At 35.8% G+C, this 23,549-nt stretch overlaps 1 long non-coding RNA gene and 1 pseudogene across 1 annotated transcript; both read right to left on the bottom strand.

Moving 5' to 3' along the window:
* Positions 1-680: 680 nt before the first annotated feature.
* Positions 681-21,804, bottom strand: LOC120237223. Its single transcript, XR_005529896.1, has 3 exons — positions 21,567-21,804; positions 10,386-10,714; positions 681-2,301 (listed from the first exon to the last, which is right to left on the bottom strand). It is a non-coding gene; the product is annotated as an uncharacterized LOC120237223 (long non-coding RNA).
* On the bottom strand, positions 8,643-8,763 carry LOC120237248 (annotated as a pseudogene).
* Positions 21,805-23,549: the final 1,745 nt, after the last annotated feature.

The following is a 23,549-nucleotide window of genomic DNA, read 5'->3' on the forward strand; positions in this document are numbered from 1 at the left end:
TTAGGAAAATTAATTGCAGGAGAAATATGTTCCAAATTACTTCAAGGTTACTTGGAAAGTTATCTCTATATGAAAAATGGTTTAAATATTGAATTCAGGTCAATTTTCTACAAGTTCTGTTTTTATAGGAGAGTAAAACCAGTCAAATAGTGATTTGTAAGAAGACTTTCGTTCTGTTTTATGTTGTTTTTACCTTAGGGAACATTTCTTGAGAACCACTTATATTTCCAAAACTTAGTAGATGTTGTTTATTTTACAATAATCTTGGAAAAGAAATAATGAGTGGATACATTTAGGATTGCTACAAGCAATCAGACTTATGGGGCACCATTGTTTCCTTCCACTGCTTGGAAGAGCATTTAGAAGCAGTATTGCTTGTAGCTGGGAAAAGAAGAGTCATAAGTGAGAATCATTTAAGCTTGTATTGGTGGGGCACCTGTGTCGCTCAGTCAGTTGAGCACCTTACTTTTGATTCTGGCTCAGGTCACCGTTCCAGGGTTGTGGGATTGAGCCCTGCATCAGGCTCCGCGTTGAGCATGGAGCCTACTTAAGATTCTTTCTCTCTCTTTCTCTCCCTCTTCCCCTCTGTCCCCTCCCTACTCTCTCTCTCTTCCTCTGTCCCTCTCTCCTGCTGCCACACTCTCTCTCTAAAAAATAAAATAAATACATAAGTAAATAAATAATATTTAAGCTATTTTATTTGCTTATACAACCGACACAGATATCACGTGTCTCTCGAACATATAAATATAAAAATCCTGCAGTATAGATTTCTTCATCTTTGCAACTATAAATATCTATAGTTATTTTATAACCAACTCACTGGTCCCTTTTGGCATCAAAAGACATTGATACTCTATCAACTGTGACAGATTCTTATTAAATGTTATGTTTACTCTATGTAGGTAAAAAATAACATTTTCTCAAAAATAAAGGAAGCTGCATAATCACCAGATTATAAATTTACAGTGGCCGGAACAATGGGAAGCTTGTTTACCATGGTGTAGGAGGGATCTAGCATGGTGCCTGGCATGTGAGAATCACACAACAAATTCTTGTTGACAGTCTGGCACATGAGGAATATGATGTGACAGAAAAGTCAGGTCAGGGATGCATCTTTAGCTAAGGGGAATGTCAAGCACAAGCCATGCTAACTCACCATGTCCTTCAAGGAAATGGCCAAAAACACATACGTAATTCAGAGGAGTAAACATCTTCAACAATTTTAGTAGAGCTTTCTATGTCCAACACCATCTGAAGAATTTTACAAATTAGAAATCAGTGGTTTGAATAAACCCAGATCCTGAATAGCTATTTCCAGCTTTTCAAATGTGCAAAACACATTTTTCCTCTTTAGTTTCCAGGAGAGACTTGAAGAATCAGCATCATTTCAGGAATTGTTTTTGTGGCCTTACTCTCAAGGAATAGACAAAGGAAAGTCAAGAAGAAGAACAACAACACAAGCCAAGTACACAAATGGACAGTTCTGATACAAAAGGCCAAGGCTTTATATAGACCAGTCCAAAATGGAACGGTTTTGGGGTCCCTGACTTCTAATCATAACTGGTGTGGGCCTACTTGGTTTTTTTTAAACAATTAAAACTTTGCCATGTAATAAAAATCAGGTGTAAGAAAGTGAAAGATAAAACTGATGATATAGGCAGGGTCTGGAGGGTACACCGTCTGCTAGGACATATGGAGAATGTTAAACCTCAATTTTAGAACAATAGTGATTCCTTGCATGGATCTGATGAGCTATATTTTGAGAGGTTTGAGAAGAGTCACACGGAGAACACGCACATGATCCCTTTGTCCCAGTTCAAACCTAGAACATTACTCATTGCTTCAGAAGAACCCTGAAAGCCCTTCCAGAGAATGAGCTTCTCTTTCCTTCTCAACCAGAAGAACACCAATCTGTATTTATGACTGTTGTTACTCGAACCCAGGCAGAGGCTCGTAAAGGTCCCAATCGATGTAGTTTGTGGAAATGATGCTGTGTAACTGCTTGAAGCTAGCTCATAAAAGAGCTGTGACTTCTGTCTGGATTCTCTTTCAGGACACTCTCCCTGAGAGACCAGTCCCCAGGAAAAAGCCAGGCCACGTGCAGATGTTTGATGTTCTCGTTGACAGCTTTAGCTGAGCTAATGGCCAATACCAGCAGGGAAACCTCAGACACATGTGTGAAGGAGACTCCCAGATAATTCCATTGCTAGCTTTCAATCTTCCAGTTGAAGCCCCAACATTGTAGAATAGAGACAAGCTGTATCTCCTTTCTTTGTGCAACCTCACAACCTATAGAAACTGAGAGATAATAAATAATTATTGTTGGTTTAAGTATGTGTTTTGGAGTAGATCACTAATAGATCACTAATGCTATAGTTTACCATATGTCATAGACTTGGTCTATAGGTCATATAGATGCTCGTAGATACACACAGACTTTTAAGTCCTAACTCATTTGCAAGATAAATTAGAGATTTCTTCTGAAGCTTTCTGAAACCATCATTTACTTGTAAGCAACATATTTGCTTTAATGGTGAATTGTATAACAAAAAGGTTTTTCATGTATTCAAGTCAATCCTTACAGTTCAGGAAAAAGTGTGTGTGCAGGCATGTGGGTATGTACTATAAAAAGATTTATATGCTATTATATATATTATATTATAATATATATTATAATTAGCCTTGGTTTCAGCTAATTACATATCTTTTTGTTTCATAAAAAGTGATGAATGCAATCTGCCTTTGGGTGAATTATTAAAAGGCTACATCTGAAAAAATTTTGAAAATTTTTTTGGTCGAGTGACGAGTATGCTAACTTGTGTCTACACGTGAATGGTATAACTTTATAAGTATTTTAATATGGTAGAGCAGCCAATGCTTTCCTTTAAAGCGTTTTTAAAATTTTTATGTTTATTTATTTTTGAGAAAAAGACAGAGTGTGAGCAGGGGAGAGGCAGAGAGAGAGGGAGACAGAATATGAAGCAGGTTCCAGGCTCTGAGTCATCAGCACAGAGCCTGACATGGGGCTCGAACTCATGAACCATGAGATCATGGCCTGTGCTGGAGTCAGATGCTTAACCAATTGAGCTACCTAGGCACCCCACCAATGCTTTCCTTTATACACTGTGCTTTTCTGCTGAACAAACTTTAGTCAAGGCCGTCTGTTCTATGAGTTTGATTTTACTGTTCCTGTTGTCACATCATCAATAAATTGCAGACATTTATTTTTTTTTATATACCAACTACTGATGAAAGAATTAATATGGGAAAATGTGAAAAGTCTACTGAGGATATAGGGACTAAGTCACTATGAAATAGCATGATTGAAGAAGTCATGATTTTCACTTCACTGTGTTACCAGTGTTTCTAGACCCTACATTTCTTTCCACCAGATACTGTATTTAAACTTATAAAACAGACCTGGTAAGTGAAACCCTTCCATTTAGGGACCAGAAGATCCCATTAATGACTAGTGGATGTGTGGTCTGTAAAAGCCACATTATTCCCTTGCTGGCCATTTCATTCAGTGGAGCGGTCACAAATAGCTCTTTAATGCCAATTCATGCTTAGGAAGTTCCACGCTAAATGAAGTAAAAACAAAAGACTTCCCCTTGTAACCATACCCAAACTCAAATCCCATCTCTTCTGTAAAGTTTTCCCCAACTACCCTTGATCTCCCTTTCACCCCAATTCCCTGCTGTTGGGTAGTGTGTTCATGTGCTTTAAGACACCAAGTTTAGAGCTTAGAAACATATCAGGCCATGAGACACATACTTGCTTTTGGCTTATTCACTTGAAAACACCACCAGAAAAAAATATTCTTAGAATCAGATGATTATAATAAGGATACTTACATTGCCGATACTTCATAACATATTTTTCTTCCCTGCAATTTAAAGTATTTTCTCATTGATCTTACAATGTGTAAATATCAGAATGAATTTCTCAGTGTAATTATTAATAGGTTACTTGGACTCATTGTCCTTTAAAATAAATGTTTTCAAAGGGAATGATAGGCAAATTTGTAAAATTATCCAAGATATTTCCCATAGGAAGTATTTGTTGAGTGGCTATGAATCCTTGAGTCACAAGCAAGGCAGGTTTTATATGGAAAGAGGGGTTGGATTAATTAATCTCTAAGATATTTTCTAGCTTTTTAACCTTCTGCACCTTTCAGTGAACAGCAAGAGCAAATCTCAGATTATGCTAATGAGTACCTTCAGATTAAGTACATTTGCATGTATATGTAGGTCTCTAAAACCCATGATCAACAGCAAGGTGGCATTTTACTGAACCAGTCCATAGCAGTACAGGATGAGGAAGGCTCCAGTGTGTCTTCATATTTCACTGATGAAAAACTGTCTGAAAAATGGTGTTTATAAAAACATTCCTTTGCTGATTGTCTGCACCCCCCACAGGGTTCAAGTGAGGGGTCTAAGAATTTGGAGAGGGCAAAGGCAGTGAAGGGTGAATGAATCCTTTCTCATCATTCTAGAGGTCACCCTCAATAAGGCCACTCTTATGTGGGAGGTGGAAAGGAATCTGATGGTGCCTGTTTGTTTTGGCAGCCTGTATCCTGAAGATGCACACATCCAGAGAATGACAGAGAGCCATTTTTCCAGGCCAAGGCTAACTTGTGTTTCCATAACATTGTGGGAAGCTGCAAATGCAAGCCACACAGGCTTGTCCCCAACCTGAGAACAAACAGCCCTCTGCCTCCAGAGATACCGTCCCTAAATCACCTTTCACCCATTGAAGACTCATTTTAAAAATTAAGAAAAAAAAATGCTGAAGAGGTGTATTTTATATATTAATGATCAAGGTTACCCAAGGAGAATAAGACTTTCCTTGTCATTGGTATCATCAACAACCACAATGGCAGAGGCAGCAAATGACAACGGAGCATCCAGAGAATTTAAGTCTTTATTGATTTTTTGCAATTCTCAGAATATCGATTTATTGCTATCCTTGTTGTTATAAATGTATTAGTCAGGAGTCTAGATTCAAATGGTTCTCAAAATTAATTCTCTACCCATTACTGAGTATAGTTATACTTTGTTGACATAAATCTCACAGCTTAGAATTATTCACAAATCACCTGTTCAAATCCCCAGGTTCACCAAATATAAGGTATCACGATAGTTTGAATCCAGAAGGGATATGAATTGGGGGTATAGCTCAGTGGCAGAGCATTTGACTTTTTAAGGGCGGTGAGGCAGAGGCAAGCACCACCATATTAAAGTAGTTAAAAGTCTTATGTAGAAAGTCTAGCTGCCTTCACACCAGGCCTACACAGCTCATGTAACAACTATTCTGGAATAATGTGTTAATCTTTATTAACTTCTTCCACTTGTTTGTTATGGCATACTATGATTTTTCCTTTATAATACTATTACTACTTGATTTTGAGTGCACATTACATATATATTCACTGTTTTTACCACTAATTAAAATTTCTGGCATTCTGTCAACAAAACACTCTCAAACTTTGTCAAGACTTCTGTTTGTCTCAAATTTGTAAGTGGCCATGTGTCTTTGAGCAGGGCTTTTCTAGCCATTCACACCCAGCTATACTAGTCACATAAAAGCTTGTTTTTCTGAATAGGTATAGACATAAAAATAATACCTGAATAGGTATAGGCATAAAAAAATTTACCAGTCCTTTTAATGTTTATTCATTTTTTTTGAGAGAGAGAGAGAGAGAGAGAAAGAGTGTGTGTGTGTGTGTGTAAGCAGGGGAGGGACAGAGAGATAAGGAAACAATCTGAAGCAGGCTCCAGGCATAGAGTCTGATTTGGGTTCTTGAACTCATGAACCTTGAAATCATGACCTGAGCTGAAGTCAGGCACTTAACTGACTGAGCCACCCAGGCACCGCTTATCAACTTTTCACACGGTGTCAAGCACTTATACTACTTCATGTGCATTAGTTTATTTAAAGTGTACTGCAAACCTATGGAAGAGGATCTATAGTTATCCTCATTTCTAAGTGAGACATAAAGGTTAAATAACTTGCCCTGTCACAAAGGGAATGCATAATGGAGGTGAGATATATTTACATATAAGTGGAGATAGAATAGTGAACTAATTATACAACTTTGGATGTGACATTTAATGGTTTAACTTAAAAAAAAAAAGAAACCATGAAACACAGCTAATGATCATGGCAGTATGATAGACAAGGTTTTCTGACCAACTTTCTGCTGAAAACAACTAAAAAGCTGAGTAAGACAAATACATCAATAACCTGGCAATAAAAGAAAGGATAATTAGAAGGCAAATACTAAGTGAAATAAAAACCCAGAAGGGTGTCCTAAATTTTGCTTTCATCCTAAGCGTGGTCAGTAAAATCTGGTGGGTTTGAGCTTATGAGATGTAAAGATATATAATTTACTGAATACACACACACATACACATATGATGTAAATTTATCCCCATTTATAGTATAAACACATATATACCTATATATACTAGGATATAAATTTATTTATAGTATATATACACACATGCACACATACTTTATCCTGAAATGTAACTATTGACTTGAACACATGAAAGACGTTTTTGTTATAGAATTAACCATTAAAGCAAAAATGTTTTCATAAGTGAATGATGGTTTCAGGGTTCAGAAGAGAGCCCTAATTTGTCTTGCCAATGAGCTGAATAGGATCTAAATGTCTGTGTGCAAACTGAATATCGTTATGACCTACAGACCATGAGGTCTATGAAAGATATACAGATGTACATGAACTGGGAGAAACATAAGAAACTGTTTTCTAGGCCTAGATAATAATTACCTTTCAATGTAATTATCCCTGTGGTTAGTGTAAGGAGAGTTCTGATTTTTCTAGAGGTCTGGTTTACAACTTCATGCACAAACAAATGCCATGCACGTTTTGCATCTCTGAAAAGACTTTTGGTGTAGGATGTTGTTTTCCTGGGTATTCCTGGGTCAGAATATTCCAGAATACTCCATCTCCACAAGGAGTTCATAGACTTGTTTCTACTTGATCGGTGACTTGAGTAATTAGAAACCCTGTGTATGAGACTGGCATTGTTACCAACATCTAGTTTAGGAAAAATTTCTCTCATAGAGGAGCATTTTCCCCTTAGGGAAAAGTTTAGTCACCTGGCTCTTGTACTTCATTATTAATTCATCACTAACTGTTTTAAAAATGATTTACAATTACTGTAAGAACTGTTGTTCAATAATAATTTTTGCTCACCATTGACAAAAACAAATGTATCACAAGATGCTTCCTCAAAAAACAGACCCCTGGGTTCTAAAGTTGAAAAGAACACTGTAGCATCTTTCACTGACGTTTTGATGATCTGAACTTCTTTAACTGTATGCAGACTCTGTATTCAGCTTATATTGTAGATACTAACTTTGTGTGAGTTCAAGCCCCACATCGGGATCTGTACTGTGGAGCCTGTTTGGGATTCTCTCTTTCTCCCTCCCTCTCTATGCCCCTCCCCTGCTCTCTCTCTTTCTAAAATAAATAAACCTTAAAAAATATTTTTTTTTTACTTAAAAAAAGTAACCATTTAGAAAATAAGTAGCTGAAAAATTCTAGGAAATTGAGTGCTGGAATATAGCAATGAGAAAAGACAGACCAAAGTCTAGCATCCATGGAGTTTCCATTCTGGGAATGGAAGGCAAGAGCACATATCATGTAAGAGCATATTTATGCTATGAAGACTGTGGTCCTGAAATTTAGCTGTGACTATATTTATTTTTTTCCAAGGATAAAAAAGCACATAGCAGGCATAATTTAAAATTATTTTTAATTCTTTGTAGACATTCCAGAGAAGTCAGTAAAGAAAAACCAAAAAACCTTAAGGTAAGAAGGATTTTGCCCCCTGCCCCCCCGTCAAAAAATAACAAATGAATGAAAAATTGTAATAAGTGCCTGCCTATAACAGATCTATTCCTCATCCTGTAGCCTCACAGCTAGGCCTGCTCTATGCCCTTATTTGCTCCTTTACCAATATCTATAGTCATTTTTTGATTGAATTAAACACAGGATTATGTTAAAACTTTAGGCACTGTTTTAGTTATTTCTGTCAAGTTACCTATTCATTTTGACCACTCTGTGAACCCATTAACTACTTGGTCATATATTAGTCTGACTTGATCAGAATACAATAATCTAGTAGTCTATGAGGGTAGACCCTTGTTTAACTGAACTCTGGACATCATGATAAGGTTGTTCTTCAACAAATTTGAGTTGTTCATTGCTGTCCCATCTATTAACAGTAGTGAAAGACTATGGTTGATGAGTCAGCTAGTAACAGTCCCAAAGCCTGTTATAGAGGTCAGGGGTCAAACAAAATTGACCTTGTCAATATAGGGGAACAGCATCTATGAATCTCTCTTCTATATCTGAAGTGACTTTAGTGTTTTGATCACTCCAGTTGCTGAAAAGAAAAGGCTCCAAGCTATGATCCTACCTACCTCCTTATCCCCAAGGTTGATTGTAGGCCTGTACTACAGGCTACTGTTCCCTTTTGTTAGTTCTAGAACAAGTCATCCAGTACATTTATTCCCCGAGGCCTTAGAATAAATTGACTTATGCAAAGGTCAATCCCAGGCAAAGAGCTCTCACTGCCTTCCCACTAAAGTTCATATGCAATTTAAAAGAGTGCTGAAGAGACCATAAATATTCTAGAACTATGGAGATCCTCTGAGAACCATATAAAGTGTTCCTGATACGAACAGATACTACACTTGATCTTAGCCAAAAGTCCAAGAAGCGATGAGAACCATATAAAGTGTTCCAAATATCTTCTGTGATTTGAAGAGTTTGGGGTCAACCAAATATTCCGAAGTCAAGGATATGACCCAAAACTCAGCCGTCTGTCTAGGTGTTAATGTAGTGGCTAAGAGCATACGTAGTCCTGGGTTCATATCAACAGCCAGTAACTAGCTATGTAACCCTTGGCAAGATACCTGCCCATCTATGCCTTTATGCTATAAAATGGTTATATGGTTATCATGGAGATTTACAGGCTAGCGAATAAATGAAAGCAAGTACTTAGCTTAGTATTCAGTAAGAGTTTGCTATTATTTATTGTTTTAGATGCAATTTTATTCTGTGCCTGGCTTTCAACTCCAGAGTGAATATCATCAAAAGCCATGTGTTTCAAATTAATATTCATGACAGAAAACTGGGTAGTGAAAATAAAATTCACATTAATGAAACAGAATAGAACAGAAAATATCGAAGACCACCATATAAAATAAGCATGAGTATAGCACACAGCATGGTGCCTATAGTTAACAATATTGTACTGTATACTTAAAAATGGGTTCAAAGGGTAAATCTATATTAAGTGTTCAAACCACAACAAAAAGAAAAAAACACTAATAACAATAAATAAGATTTAAAAATAATAAATTCAGTTCTTGGGGAAAAAATAAGCATGAGTATTTCATGAAAATTTGTTTCAGATTATATATTTGTATATTTGGATGGAATATATATATTTTACATATTTACTTTTTTATATTTATATCCTGGTGTAAGCTGTATTTCTTAATGTGAATCGCACTCCAAAAAGCTAAAGAAGCACTGAGCTAAAGTCCACTCTGTTAATTTGTTTAGTCTGATAGAAATGAAACTCTGCTCTTGGTAGAAAGGGGAAGGTTCATTATGTAAAATACCTAATGGCCCAGCAGTTTTCATTTTGGTATTGTTGCATTAAATTTGCCAGTAATGTGGTGGTTAAAAATATGGAAGAGGCTGTATGCAGGAATTATGTTAAGTGATTTAGCTTTACATGAGCCGATGGCTTCACAAGATTGGCTCAGTTTCTATGAGTTCATTGTGTAAAATCAGGTATTTTGTGGCAAGCATACCCCTTCCAAGATGAAAGCATTAAGACCTAAATTTCATTATCTAGTTGATTCAGTGCACACGTGCCAGGCTGCATTGTTGACACGTGCTCAGATATACAGTTGGTGAATAAAAAACATTTAAAAAAATAAACAGAACAAGCAAATTCTTCCTCTTCTACATCTTTGTCCTCACAAATGTGCTGTATATACTACAATAGTAGTTCTTTTAAAATTAGCCTCAAATGATTTGTGTTAACTCTATCAAACAGATGAAGGGGATTCCTAATGAAGTAGCTAAAACTGATTGCATAAACATTGTTGGTAACTAATGAAAACAGTCCAAGAGTATAGGGACCTGATTCTTTCACCTTTCTCAGCTCCAGGGAATTAAACTCTCACATAACATGGGTTTCGTTCAGTGTTTTTCACTCCAACAGACGTTTTCTTTGTAAGACTCCTTCAAGTAGCATACCGATGGGGCTAAAGGAATGACTTCTAAAAAATCTGTTCTGTTTTTTTCCTAGATTTTTCAAATATATTACCTTTGGTTTCAGCTCATCTTTCCCACAGAAAAAGTGGGGGCGGGGGGGAGTGCTTGTTTTCATCTGGCTGGAGCTATGATGTTTTCCTTCAGTACAGAGAGAAGTTGAGAGGCCATGTGTCTGGGTCACAAAGACAGATCTCAGCTGTGTTTTTCAATGTGCAGGTAGGTGGTCTCAGCCTTCTTGGCAGAACACAGTAGTCATATAATAAAATGACTCCAGGGACAAAGTGCCTTTGTCAACCTGCCATCAAAGACAGCGGTTCCTCCTCTCCTAATATGACAAAGTTGTTCTCTTCAATGCTGGAAACCATCAGAAAACCCCAAACCCTGCAGAGTAAAGAATTCCGAATGAGTCCCTCCTTGAAAAAAGAACAAACAAAACAAAATACAATAACAACAACAACAAATGAAAAAGATTCTTTAAGACATGGACAGATCACATCAATAAAACATGAATTGTATCTGAGCTTCAGAAACATTGTGTGAACAACACAAGAACCACACTAATGATCCATAACTGGTGTACAGGCTGTTAAGAGAATCACATGCCAACCACATAAAATATATTATAAAACACTAGAACCACACAAGCTAGGTTGTATTATGCAACCAATAAGGAATAAAATTCTACCAATCATTCCACTCATAGGAATAAAGCCAAGACAATTTAGAGATCAATTAAGTCAGATACATCATTCTCTCTTTTAGAAATCTTTTATATGATTTATATATTTAGAGATCTCGGATTATATAAATTATGGCTTATTAACGGTTAGTGGCTCAGTGAAGGTATTTAGAAGCCTTAACCAGTTCCACGTGGGATCATCAATTGATTAGCATATTTTATAATATGTTTCCTTCATCTTGTTTACTTCAGCTCTATTTCCCTGCATTATTTTTATATATGGCAAACAGAAGCAAATAAGCCAGGTACTGAATTTTCAGTTTCTTAGGCATTGCACTCAAAGTGCTCATTCAAGGACACAATGGAATGGAGTAGGATTTGAGATGCAACTATGCAAAGAAATAATCCCTCTCCCAAATCTAAGAGGGGAGATAGATTGAAAGGTGACACAACATCATTTTCAGGTACTTATATAAGGGGTATACTTAACTCATATTTCTTATGGATGCTTATGTAGCCTAGTTAAAAGAAGCATGCAACCAGAGTAGAGTTTCTGGGTTAAAAAATTCCAAGAGTGTAAAACATTACTTGCTCTTTTAGTGTGGGGTCACTATTCAAATAAAGCATCTTTATTGGAGATTATCACTATTATCTGCATCTTCACAGTCATATTTTTCCCTACAATATCATGATTTTAATCATTTTATCATCAAACTTTGTCATATCAGTTGTTTAAATTTACATACTACATAGATATCTTAAATACTACTTATGCTTACACTAGTTTATTACATGGCAATTTAGTTCTACATTTCATGTTAGGAATAGAATAAAATTAATGAAGAATAGGTTATGAGTTCAATCTCTGGCAACCTAAGTAACTTTCTTCTCCCCACCAAGGCCAGGGAAAGCAGCTCTGACCTGGCCAGCCCTCTCATAAATGTAAGTCTTTTGCCTCACAGTAGGTTGGATAGAGAGTCAAAATAGAGTTCTACCACCAACACTGAGCACATTGCAGAAACCCTATGACTTAGAGACAGTGGTTTCTGAAGAACATTTTCATTTTATTTCATTGATTATCAACAATCTAACAAGTCAAAAATGTTGAACCAAACCACAGAGGCAAGATATGCCTATATAATTTCTAACTGAAGAAGCAACTTTAGATAGCAGGGAAAAAATGCAAACATTACATGAATCTCTGAGGATCTTAGTATTTGAGGGTAAGACGGATTATTGGTCTGCCTTCACATAATATGTGATTGCTACTTTCACCGCTTAGTATTTTGTTCAGTGTGTTTTTCAGGGTTTCCAGTGATAAGCCTGTCTTAATGGGGATTCCATGATTTGAGAGATCTCATCAATAGGAAGTTTATCCTAATGTGGTTCTTGTGTTTTTAACCAGACATTTTTGAGGTCTTGATGAAGTCCAACTATTTTTGTGTAGACCACATGAATTTTATGGGAGTCATTCCATTTATTTTTATTTAGGGAGGAACCTGTCAGGAATTTCTTTTACCACAGAGCAGACACTTTTTGTGATTATTTGTTCTTTGTAGAATACTGATGAAGTTTTTGATGTGTTAGAAGTCCAACAGAGTTGAGAATTTAAAGGTCATAAAAGAGAATTTGAAGAGAATTTAAAGGTTTATAGGGGAGAGAATAGTTTCTAGTTTGGCAATTGACAAAATGAAAAATGATAATTAGGAGTTTGGGTCTCATGATTCATTGTTGTTAATATAGATACTTCAATTATTTTAACTATATTTATTGGAAAGTTTTGTAAAAATCAATAAATTCACCAAAATAATTATTCATACTGGTGGTTTCATCCCTCACAGATGAAATGTTCATTTGTTTAACAATTCACTTTTCACTTTTCTATTATTTGACTTTGGAGATAAGAATTAATCTATGATGGTGAGGAAAGGTCAAATCTAAATAGAAAACATCCTAGTTGTATTTTGATAAAGTTATCGAACATAGAGGGTAGAGCATAAAGATATAAGGCAGGAAAAAGCATTGATAGCTCTTTGTAGAGAAGTAATGGAATACTATAGAAGATATTATACTACTCATATAATTTAATCATAAAAGAATAAATAACAAGGAGGAAAGATAAATTTAAAAATTTTCTTTCATGATGATTTTTTTCTGATCTCACATAACCTTAGTTCTCATATTCATCTCTTCAGAGATTTGCAAATGTCCTATTTATTTTTCTTTATCTCTTAGCTCTTTGTTTTCTCTGACAAAAATGCTCTTTCCTCCTCCCTCTCTGTTCATCAATAACCTACTCTTCAAGTCCTTGTCCTTCATAATACCTCCCCTGACCACTCTTATCCACCCTGATCTCAATATTTACTGGTATGAACCAGAATTCTCCAAAATAGAAGAATTGAAGCATTTGTTTTTCTACAACTTTAAAAAATTGCTAGTGTTTAGTGAATCAAGGACTTGGTTATCTCACAATAAATTAGCTCATTACTCCCCAGAGGCATTCAAAAAACACAAATGTGATAAAAAGCAAGGGGAGACATAATAACAAAGGAAAGACAAAGGGAAGAAAGGTGCTGGCAGTGAATAAATAAACTAAACCTATGGATCAAGTGAAAATGTAGCTGAAAAGAGACAGTGACACAGCATGTCCAGCAAAGAAAAATTATAAGACATGCAAAGAAACTGGAAGATGTAATCCAAAATCAAAAGAAGAATCAGTCAATACAAGAAGACTCACATATGTCAAGGTGAGACATTTTATCAGAAAAATGGGAACTACAAGAAGGAACTAAATGGAATTATAGAATGGAAAATTCAGTAACAGAAATGAATTCATATAATGGGCTTAACAGTAGACAGGACACTGCTGAAAAAGGATCAGTGAATTTTAATTTAAAGATAGACCAATAATATTTATGTACACTGAAGCACAAAGGAAAAAATAATGCCAAAAGGAAAGAGAAAAATCCACAAACTGATCAGTGTCTGATATCTGTGGTACTTAACAGATTCAAGTTTAGTGAACCTCAAGCAAGATAAATATAAAGGAAACCAAAACTAAGTACATCATAGTCAATCTGCTAAATGCTAAGGATGAAGTAATCTTGAAATATTATACTCCAGGAAATACCAATAAGACTGGAGGGTAAGTTCTTATTGGAAACAACAGAGGCCAGAATACAGAAAGACAACTTCAAAGGACTGAAGGGAAAAAAAAGACAATATCATATTAAAATGAACAAAAAAAAATCCATGCTGAGAAAATTCGTTTTCAGCAAATACGAACTTTAAGAAACATTATGAGTTCTTCAGTAGAAGGGAAGGAGATATTTGTGAAAACTGTGATTGGCAGGAGTAAATAAGGACCATCAGAAAGAAAATCATCCAGAAGTCATACGAACAATGATAAACAGAAGACAATCTCTATCCTCAATGTAGCTTTGAGACATATACACACACATACCAAAACCAACCAACCAACCAACCAAACAACAAACAAAAAACAAGAGCAACCAAAACAGAGAAGGTCAAATAGGGGTATGTGAAGATGGAGGGAAGGAATGACGCAGAAAATCAATGCTGATGGAGCAACTTTCCCATAACAAGTAGCACCACTAAAATGGCTTACAAATAAAAACCTCCTACTCTATTACTATGGGAATGAGCTGTATGGACTTCAAGGTGAGTTTCCATGGACACCATTTGAGACTAAGTCTTAAGAACTGGGAAGGCAGAGATGCATGGGGAATCACATAAACAAGCCACACTGACTATTTCCAACATGGCTCCCCATTAGTGAATCTTATCCCAGCAAGTAGAATGATCCTTTAGTCTTTTACACAACTTCCACCTATGTTCCTCCATAAGCTAATCTCAATATAGCGTCCAGAGGGATTCTTTGAAAACGTAAATCAGATAATGACAATCCCATTCGAAACCAATTGTGACTTCTCATCTCACTCAAATCCAAAGCCAAAGCCTTACCAGAGCTTATAAGGTTCTCTGTGACATAACCCTAAGAATCTCTCTTAAGTTTTCTTACTATTCTAGTGACATTGATATGCTTGCTGTTCCTCAAACACATGTGGCTTTAAGGCCTTTATTCCAGCTGTTCTCTCTAATCGGAATTCTCTTGCCCCAGATACCAGCAATGCTGGTGACTTCTCTAAGGTTATCTTTTCTTAAATTCACTTTTTCAATAAGACCTTCCATTACTAATCTATTGTACTCTTCTTGCATCCTGGAATTCTACATTCCCTCCTTTTGTCTTTTTACTACATAGAATTTAAAACCACCTGACACAACTATACATTTCACTTATTTGTTTCTTTGCATTGTCTGCCTTTATTAGAATTATGCTCCATGCTTACTTCACTCCTGCATCCTCAGTGCTTTGAATAGTACTTGGCACATAGCGGGTAATTCATAAAGATTTACTGAATACATCAATAAAATAAGAAATAGTATAGTTGTTTCACAGGGGAGAGAAAATTTTATGAACAGATTTGTAAGTGATTCACTAGAAAATTCTGCTGGGGGTAAATTGTGTAAGAAAATGTTTCTTTCCAAAACTCTAAAAAACCCTATTCAAGTCTCCAGTTTTATGAACCTCAAATTTCTTACTATAAACTGAGAATCATAAAATACATATGTCATGGGGATGCTGTGAAAACTAAATAAAATTAAAGAGCATGAAGCACAAAGTATAGTTCCTGCAGTGTCTTCACATGGAGAAGGATGTCTTCAAAATATATTGTCTCCCAGACCAGTTTTACTTACTGTCATCCAGGGAAACCCCAAAACTATCTCGGGGACCAGACCTGGGGCAGTGTTACTCTTCTTCTAAGGGGGAAAAAAGTCTACCTCACCCACCTACCCACCAATGAACCAAACAAAAATAGTCTTTAGTAAGAAGACAGTCTGGGCTTTGTTTATGTTTTTTTTTTCTCCTTCTTTTGAAAAATCAGTGAATCTTGTTCAAATTCTAAAGAAGTCATTTATACAATTATTTACAGTACATAACTTATGAATATATGTTTGCAATAATTTCTTCATGATGATCTCCACATGGATAAAGCTATCCTGAGTTCTGCATAAAGATGCTCTCCCAAAGATCATCTGCTGGATTTCCTAAGTATGAAAGACAAGTGACAGCATGACCATCTAAGATTTTGTGATGTTTCTGATTAATTTGGAAAGTTTCTGATTAATTTGGTTAAAAGAACCACAGAAAGAAAATGTAAACATTATGTTAACATCCTAATGAGTACCTACAGTAATATGCTGATGTCAGCAAAGCATAAGTGAAGTAATTTGGATGTTTAACCTTCCTTCCCAGCCTAAATGAATTAATCCTTGATTTGTGAGATGTGTGCTCTATATGGAAATAGTTTTCATCTTTCAGCATTCTCTGAGCCCTGGTATTTTCAATCCCATGCTCTGGATTTGGCCCTGGGAAGAGCACTTCAACAGAGTTATCATTTCTATGGAATATCAGAGGTTTATTGTTTTAAACTCTGGAGCAAATTTTAGCAGCTGTGTTTCATTAAGAGCCCTAGCCCAACACAGTGTTCAATTTTGGAAATATATAAATCTTTCCCTCTTTTCTTACTTTACTTCTAAGAAAGAAACCTCAAGCTTCATGTGATCATCCTTTTTTCCCTAAATATGTGTTCTTTGATCAACTTCTTTGACCCCAATAAGAACACCTACATTGGGTGGCTTGATAATGAGGTGTGATGGAAACCAGTGAGGTCCTAAGCATGTGAGATATCTGGCTTGTCCATGGATTTATCCTTACTCTCCTCTGTTGTAGGGCCTGCTGGCTGCCATTTTGTTTGTTTGATATTTGAGTTCAGGAAGTCAATAGAAATGTTAGACAGCGAGGACATAAAGAAAACACAACCTTGGGAAAGGATTACTACTGATCTTTGGTATGAGAAACCAATTAAAACTCTATTTTTAAACTGATTTTATGCCTTATACAAGTAATCTGTTGTCATTGTAAGAGTATTTCCTAATGGCTAAGGATTTACTGGATAGGAAAACATGATCAGTAGATCAAAGTCAGAAGCAGGGTGGTATGCTAAGTGAAATTGTGCCAGAGCTTTTCTTTGGTATTATTATGCTCAAATAATTATGTATTTGATTCCCTTAAAGAGATACTTTTCTTTTATATTCCTGGTCTCTTCCCATTTCAGCCTTTTTCCTCCATACTTCTCCTGCCAGCCAAAAGACTACTTCTGTATTTCCATTTTCTTCACTAAAGAAGAAAATGAGTACTTGCTTCTTAAATCAGCTTTCTTAAACCACTTTATTACTGGCTCACTTTTTTCCCCTTGCAGGAAGTAAAAATATTGTACTTGATCAAGAGAGATACATATTGGAAAAATATCTGACTATTCATGGCTGCTGTTATTTGGGAATTCTTATTTTTTCCCATGTCACTTAGAGGGCAAATCAAATCTTTTGGGGGAAGTAGTGTATCCCCATGAATTGCACTTAGTTATTTGGAATGCAGGATTTAGAAACCATTCTGCCTCCTCTTCAAGGACATTTTACTTTCTACGTGGTTCAGAAGTTTGAGTATCTGGGTCTCATAGAGAAATAAATTAATGTCAAACAAACTCATAATAACATTAGCAGATAATTCCTGCTTTGCCACCAGCTGTGAATCTGAGCAATTTAGTTAAGCTTTCTAGGCCTTGACTTTATTTTTATTTTTTTTGTCAACATTTTATTTATTTTTCTCTTACAAATAGTTTATTGCTACACATGGCCAGATTTCATTGTTTCTCATTGCCATGTAGTATTCCATGGTATAGATAAACCACATCTTCTTGATCCATTCGTCCGTTGATGGGCACTTAGGCTCTTTCCATGTTCTAGCTATTGTTGAGAGTGCTGCTATGAACACTGGGGTACATGTGCTCCTATGCTAGGCCTTGACTTTAAAATAAGAACTTCTGACTACACTGTCTAAGGTCATGCTGATTTCTAATTTATATAATTCTGAATACAGGGAAATGGATGGGTTATGGAAGAAAAAGAGGTTCAATTTATTATGTGGTACTTGTATTCTTTTCTAATTTGTGACATGTAACCTCTCAATCCTATCTTAATTTTTCCCCTTGGGAGAAACTAGGATAATAATACTGACTTCAGAGGGGGTTCCCTTCCTGTGTGTAATGTTTAAATAATACAGATAATGTTTAAATAATACAAAATGCAGTTGACAATCCAAGACCTTAAAGGCAAGTGAAAAACTAAATTAGGATATAAAAAATAAGATTACATTTTGCAGTAGGTCAGAAAAAAAATGTATGAAGTCACATTGGTCGGGTGTTCTCATGTTGCACTTTTATTTGATAGGAAATTCTTGGTAAGGAATGCTGTAGGAAAAATTCAGCTCTAACTGAGATGTCAGTGCATTGGAATTTCATTTCCTAAAGAATTCCACAGAGAAGGCTATGTGTGGGGGCTGCTGTGTGTGGCAGAGGCTGTAATACCGTTTATCCCAGAGTACCTTCTCAGACTCACAGCGATACAAAAGCACTGAGGTAGGTCTCACAAGAAGTTATAAACAACTACCAGGAATTGAGACTGACCAAAGCTAATGACTGAGATGGGTGCGTGGTAATGCCTTTGGCCTTTTTCTTGGTAATTCTTCAATCAAGGTCAGATACTCGTGGAAAAATAATCCACTTTACAGAGGACTCCGAGAACCCACCAAGTGACATAATAGTGAGGGTCATCCTATGGTGTACCTGTGTTTCACTTTCTCTGATTTCTTATTCATTTCGTAAAAACTCCTGTCCATTACAACTTTTGGGTCATTTGGCTCAATTCTCTGCCTTGCATGACATCTGCATCTTGTAAACTTTTCCTAGTTGTATATTTTCAGTTTAAACATGTCCGTGACAGTTTTACTGTCACAAAATGAACTTGTTTGCGCCAGCGTTTGCCAATTCACAGATGTCTTATTTATAGGATACAAGAAGATATTTTTCTTCATTTAGAATACAGAGAATCATGAGCCTTCACAGTCTTAAAATTCTCCTTACCCATAAAAGCTATGAGAATAGCACTGATCCAAGATAAAACAAACTTTGGTCAAATCAAGAACAATGGAGTTCAGTGAATATTTAGAAAAGAAAGTCGACTGCCCAAATCTATTTCTTAAACCTCCATGTATTTTAATAATTCGAGTGGCTTTGTGGCTTGTGCACTGCATGTTCCTCTTACAGTTTGCTGAGATATATTTTACATGGTTGCTTTTACTGGAAGCTGACTATCAAATAGTATAACAGGCAAGGGGCTTATTTCCAGCAGAGTAAGAGATCAGCGTTTATTTGCATAAGAAATGCATCCATTGATTCAATGGGGCATCTTTGTTTATAGCTACTATAATACCAAGCACTGTTGGTACTGGGGGTACAATAACAATCAGTTAAGACATGATCCTAGCTCTCCCTAATCTCAGACAAGAGTATGTGGACAATTATAATACAATATGTAAACTACTAGGATTAGGCAGTACCTAGAAGGGATGCCCAGCCTAGACTAAGAGGTTGGAAAAGGCTTCCCTAAAGGTACAAAATCTGTGTTGAGTCCTGGAAAGTGATCTGAAGGGAACTAAGTGTTCTGACTACAAAACCATCTACCCCCAAGCTTAGAGGCTTTATGCAACCATGATATTGTATGTTACAATTTTATGGGTAAGGAATTTGGGCAGGGCTGGACAGGGAGATTCCTGTGCTCTGTGTAATATTCATACAGTGTGTTATGTTCCAAGCCCTGTCCCAACTGGAGTTGCTTTTTTTTTTTTTTCCATAGTGGCTCAAGGCTCACAGAGAGGACATGAGAGACTAAGATGAAATCAGTAAGGTGTTCCCTAACCAAGGTTCATCTACTCTCTAGCATCACTTCTTCAGCTTTATATTGCTTCCTAATGAGTCACAGGGAAAGCCAGATTCAAGGGGCAAAGGCACATAAGATGATGAGTAAAAGGAGGCAAGGCTCTTTGGGGAGCCATTTATGGAGAGCAGCTACCTCAGCAGGTGATGGGGAAAAGAGGAGAAACTGAGTCTCAACAAGGAGAACATGGTTTTTTTGAGGAATTAGAGAGCTTCGCTGTTCTACACTTTGTGGCAGTGAGATACATGATATATTTGTCTCCTTTATCTTTATCCAATATGAATTCTACTTGTCATTTGAGAGTTACTATTGGTAAGATTTCTCTGAATATACCTAGCCATTTTTTCTCCTAAGAAGTCTATACATTTTCCCAATTCCCAAAGGGAGGAAGAAACCATGAAAGTCACTGGCCATGATCTGTTGCCATTTGACCCTTGTCCTAATGTCTCAGAAATCTTTTAGCTTATCAAACCCAGTAAATCAAGCCAGGTTTAACCTGTAGAACAAATATTTTGTTATAACATGAAAGACCTGTATAGCCTATATTTGTCAACCTTGTCAACATAATGAGTTAGTACTAACTGGTCTCTATCATTTTCCCATACTATGTTACCTTTTTTCATAGTATGAAGCCCTTTTCTTAACTTGAGGCAAGGCTCTAATCTTATCCATTTATTCTGCTGATTAAGCTCCTCTCTATTTCTCCTGGTAATCAGGGCCAAGTCAAAGGTCAGAGAAAGCTGAGGGGGACATCTTCCGAACAGCATGACTTTTTAAAATAAGGCAAACTTGGGGTGACTGGTGGCTCAGTCAGTTAAGTGTCCGACTTCACCTCAGGTCATGATCTTACAGTTCCTGGGTTCAAGCCTTTCGTTGGGCTCTGTGCTGACAGCTCAGAGCCTGGAGCCTGCTTTGGATTCTGTCTCTCTCTCTCTCTCTCTCTCTCTCTGTGCCCATCCCCCATTCATGCTCGGTCTCTCTGTCTCTCAAAAATAAATAAACATTAAAAATTTTAAAAAATAAGGCAAACCTAACCTGTAATAATTCATATGAGATCACCTATTTTTTACTGCGAATGAAAGTGAAATCAGGGTGTTACTTTCATGTTTAGTTCTTTGAATTTTTAATTTAGGTATAAAGACCCCCTTTGCCACATACTTTAGAGCTTCAGGCAAGCAATTTCTATGTTACAAAATAAAACTGTAATCATCTGATTATGTCATAAATGGCTTAAAGACAAAGACACTTTTTTTTCCTCTTCCTCTTCTAGGTAGACCTCTATTTGAGTTGTTTGCACATTAAATCCACAGTTTATATAGGAAATAACTTCTCACCTGTTAGGCCTAGAATTTTTTCTGATTGTTTTTTTAAAGTTTAAACAGAATATAAAGTTTTGAGACCTCAGGGGCATCTTTAGTTACCTGTGTTTCAAATACTTAGCACAGTATTCCTGTGAAACTGCATCTTCACATCAGTTTCCCTTTTTCTACATTAGAAAAAAAGTGCTTGCAATTCCTTTGTAAAGAGATCATCCTATCTGTCATAATGACTTTGGTGGAGTCGGAGGAGCTGGTGGAGAGAAGGACCATTGTAAGTTGCCCAGTGGGGGAGAGATAAAAGGACATCTTCGGAACTTACCTGCCTAATGTTCAAGTTGAAGTTTGAATGATGTGACTAAACTTGTCTGTCTTACTTTCGTTCCTTCTAGTCTTCAGCAACACTTACTGTACTCATGTGTGCCAGGGCTGAATTGGTATTTTTTTGGAAATTAAGAATGGGTCCAGTTTCATGTCTTGTTTGCCATATTGCAGATAAGAGATGCATCGCAAGAATGCAGAAGTCCAGAGATGGAGATGGCTTTGAGAGTGGGAACCCTCTGGACCTGTGCAGAAATCTTGAGTCAGAGCTTTGGACTTCTACAGGCATAAATTAATGCATAAGCCCATCTTATTAAGGTCTTAATGGGATGGGAAAGTCAACCGACGCCTTTGTTAAATAAAGATGATAATATAAACTGTATAAGACCAAAAAAGAAAAGTAGTATTATACTTATAATACAGTTTCTCTATGTGATTTATATTCTTATCTCTCATGGATTTACAAAAAAGAAAGAAAAAAGTCATTATGAAGAATGGTGCATTTTGACAAAGAAAATACTAGGTATGATAGACCCATTAGGAATTAGTCTTTTTATTTGGTAAATAATATTTTAAATGTAGTTAGATACAATACTCTTTCTGTTAGTTAAGAACAGCCCTAACCAATGTCATTAATCTTCCATATATGTTAATGAATATTGTTGTACATGTTGGTGTCAAAATGAAATGCCTAATATGAAAATAAAGTACCTGGAAAAACTATGAAATTACATTTAATAGAGTTTTTTTTTTTTTTGAACAGAGAAACAACTTAATGGAATTTTGGGTGGGCAATATATTTAAGCCATATATATCAATGTATCTATGTTAAGATTTTTATCTTCTAGCTGATTGTAGTCAAATTTGACAGACTTGATTAGAAAATAGCAATAGTATGTTGGTTACAGTCATTTTTCACTGTAGTTAAGAAAATAAAACACCCATAATATTTTGATTTTAGAATAACAGTATTAGTACAATATACTGACCACTAGATGGAGACAAGCCCTCCTAACTGTACCTATGATGGGTTTCTAATTGTGAGTAGAAACAAGAAACAAGGGTTAGTGCAGTACTCGATGCTCGAAATAATAATAATAATTATATATATAAATATATATAATATATATATATTAGGTGTCAATTACCCCAGGTCTCAGGAGCTATTAAGTCAGAGGAATGTTTTCACAAATATTTTCTACTATTATTAGAAATAACTCAAACTAATAATGACTATTATAAAGGCAGATCTCTTTTCTTTTGATACATAATTTATCAAAATCTTCAGAATTCACTGTTTTTGTTTATTTGTCTTGAGGTTTTGTCAAATTGGTTTTTGGTTAAACATCAGAAATAGTTGTTCAATCACTATATTTATTAAAAGAACATTCTCTGTTCAAATTTCAAACAATTGTTTGCTTTGATGTAAACATAAAGAGCATGTTTAGGAGATATTAACAAGAATTCATATCCTGGTTTTTAAGTGATATTTCATCACACGACTGAAATATATTTAATAAAATCAAAACTGTGTTGTCTACTTTACATTCTAGTAAACTCCTTTGCCCTCCCCTAATAAGCACTCTATCTAGTGGTCCTCAAACTTGCTTCACCTGGTTTTGTAAAACTGTACACTCATACATTTGAAAGACAATATCTACATTTTTTCATATTTTGAAGAATGAGATTTCTAGTGTCTTGTAAAAAAAATGATATAAAATAAAATTTAGGGTACTATTATATTAGTCTTTTTAATATTTCAGTGGGATCTAAGGTTTTAGCCATATGATTCTCACCATTACCCATTTTAAAAAGGCATGATCTAGCCTTTCCTATTAATGTTCATTTTTTTCCCCTTAAATCATGTTTTTCCCCACCAAATATCCTAAAATATTTCATGCTTGGAATCATTAAACACTCTGCCACTTTTTTTTGGCACAAAAATATTAAATTTCTATGCATTTGTTATATGGTTTTTATCTGA

Source organism: Hyaena hyaena, unplaced genomic scaffold (assembly GCF_003009895.1).
Source record: "Hyaena hyaena isolate Hyena2069 unplaced genomic scaffold, ASM300989v1 scaffold_178, whole genome shotgun sequence".
Taxonomy (NCBI): domain Eukaryota; kingdom Metazoa; phylum Chordata; class Mammalia; order Carnivora; family Hyaenidae; genus Hyaena; species Hyaena hyaena.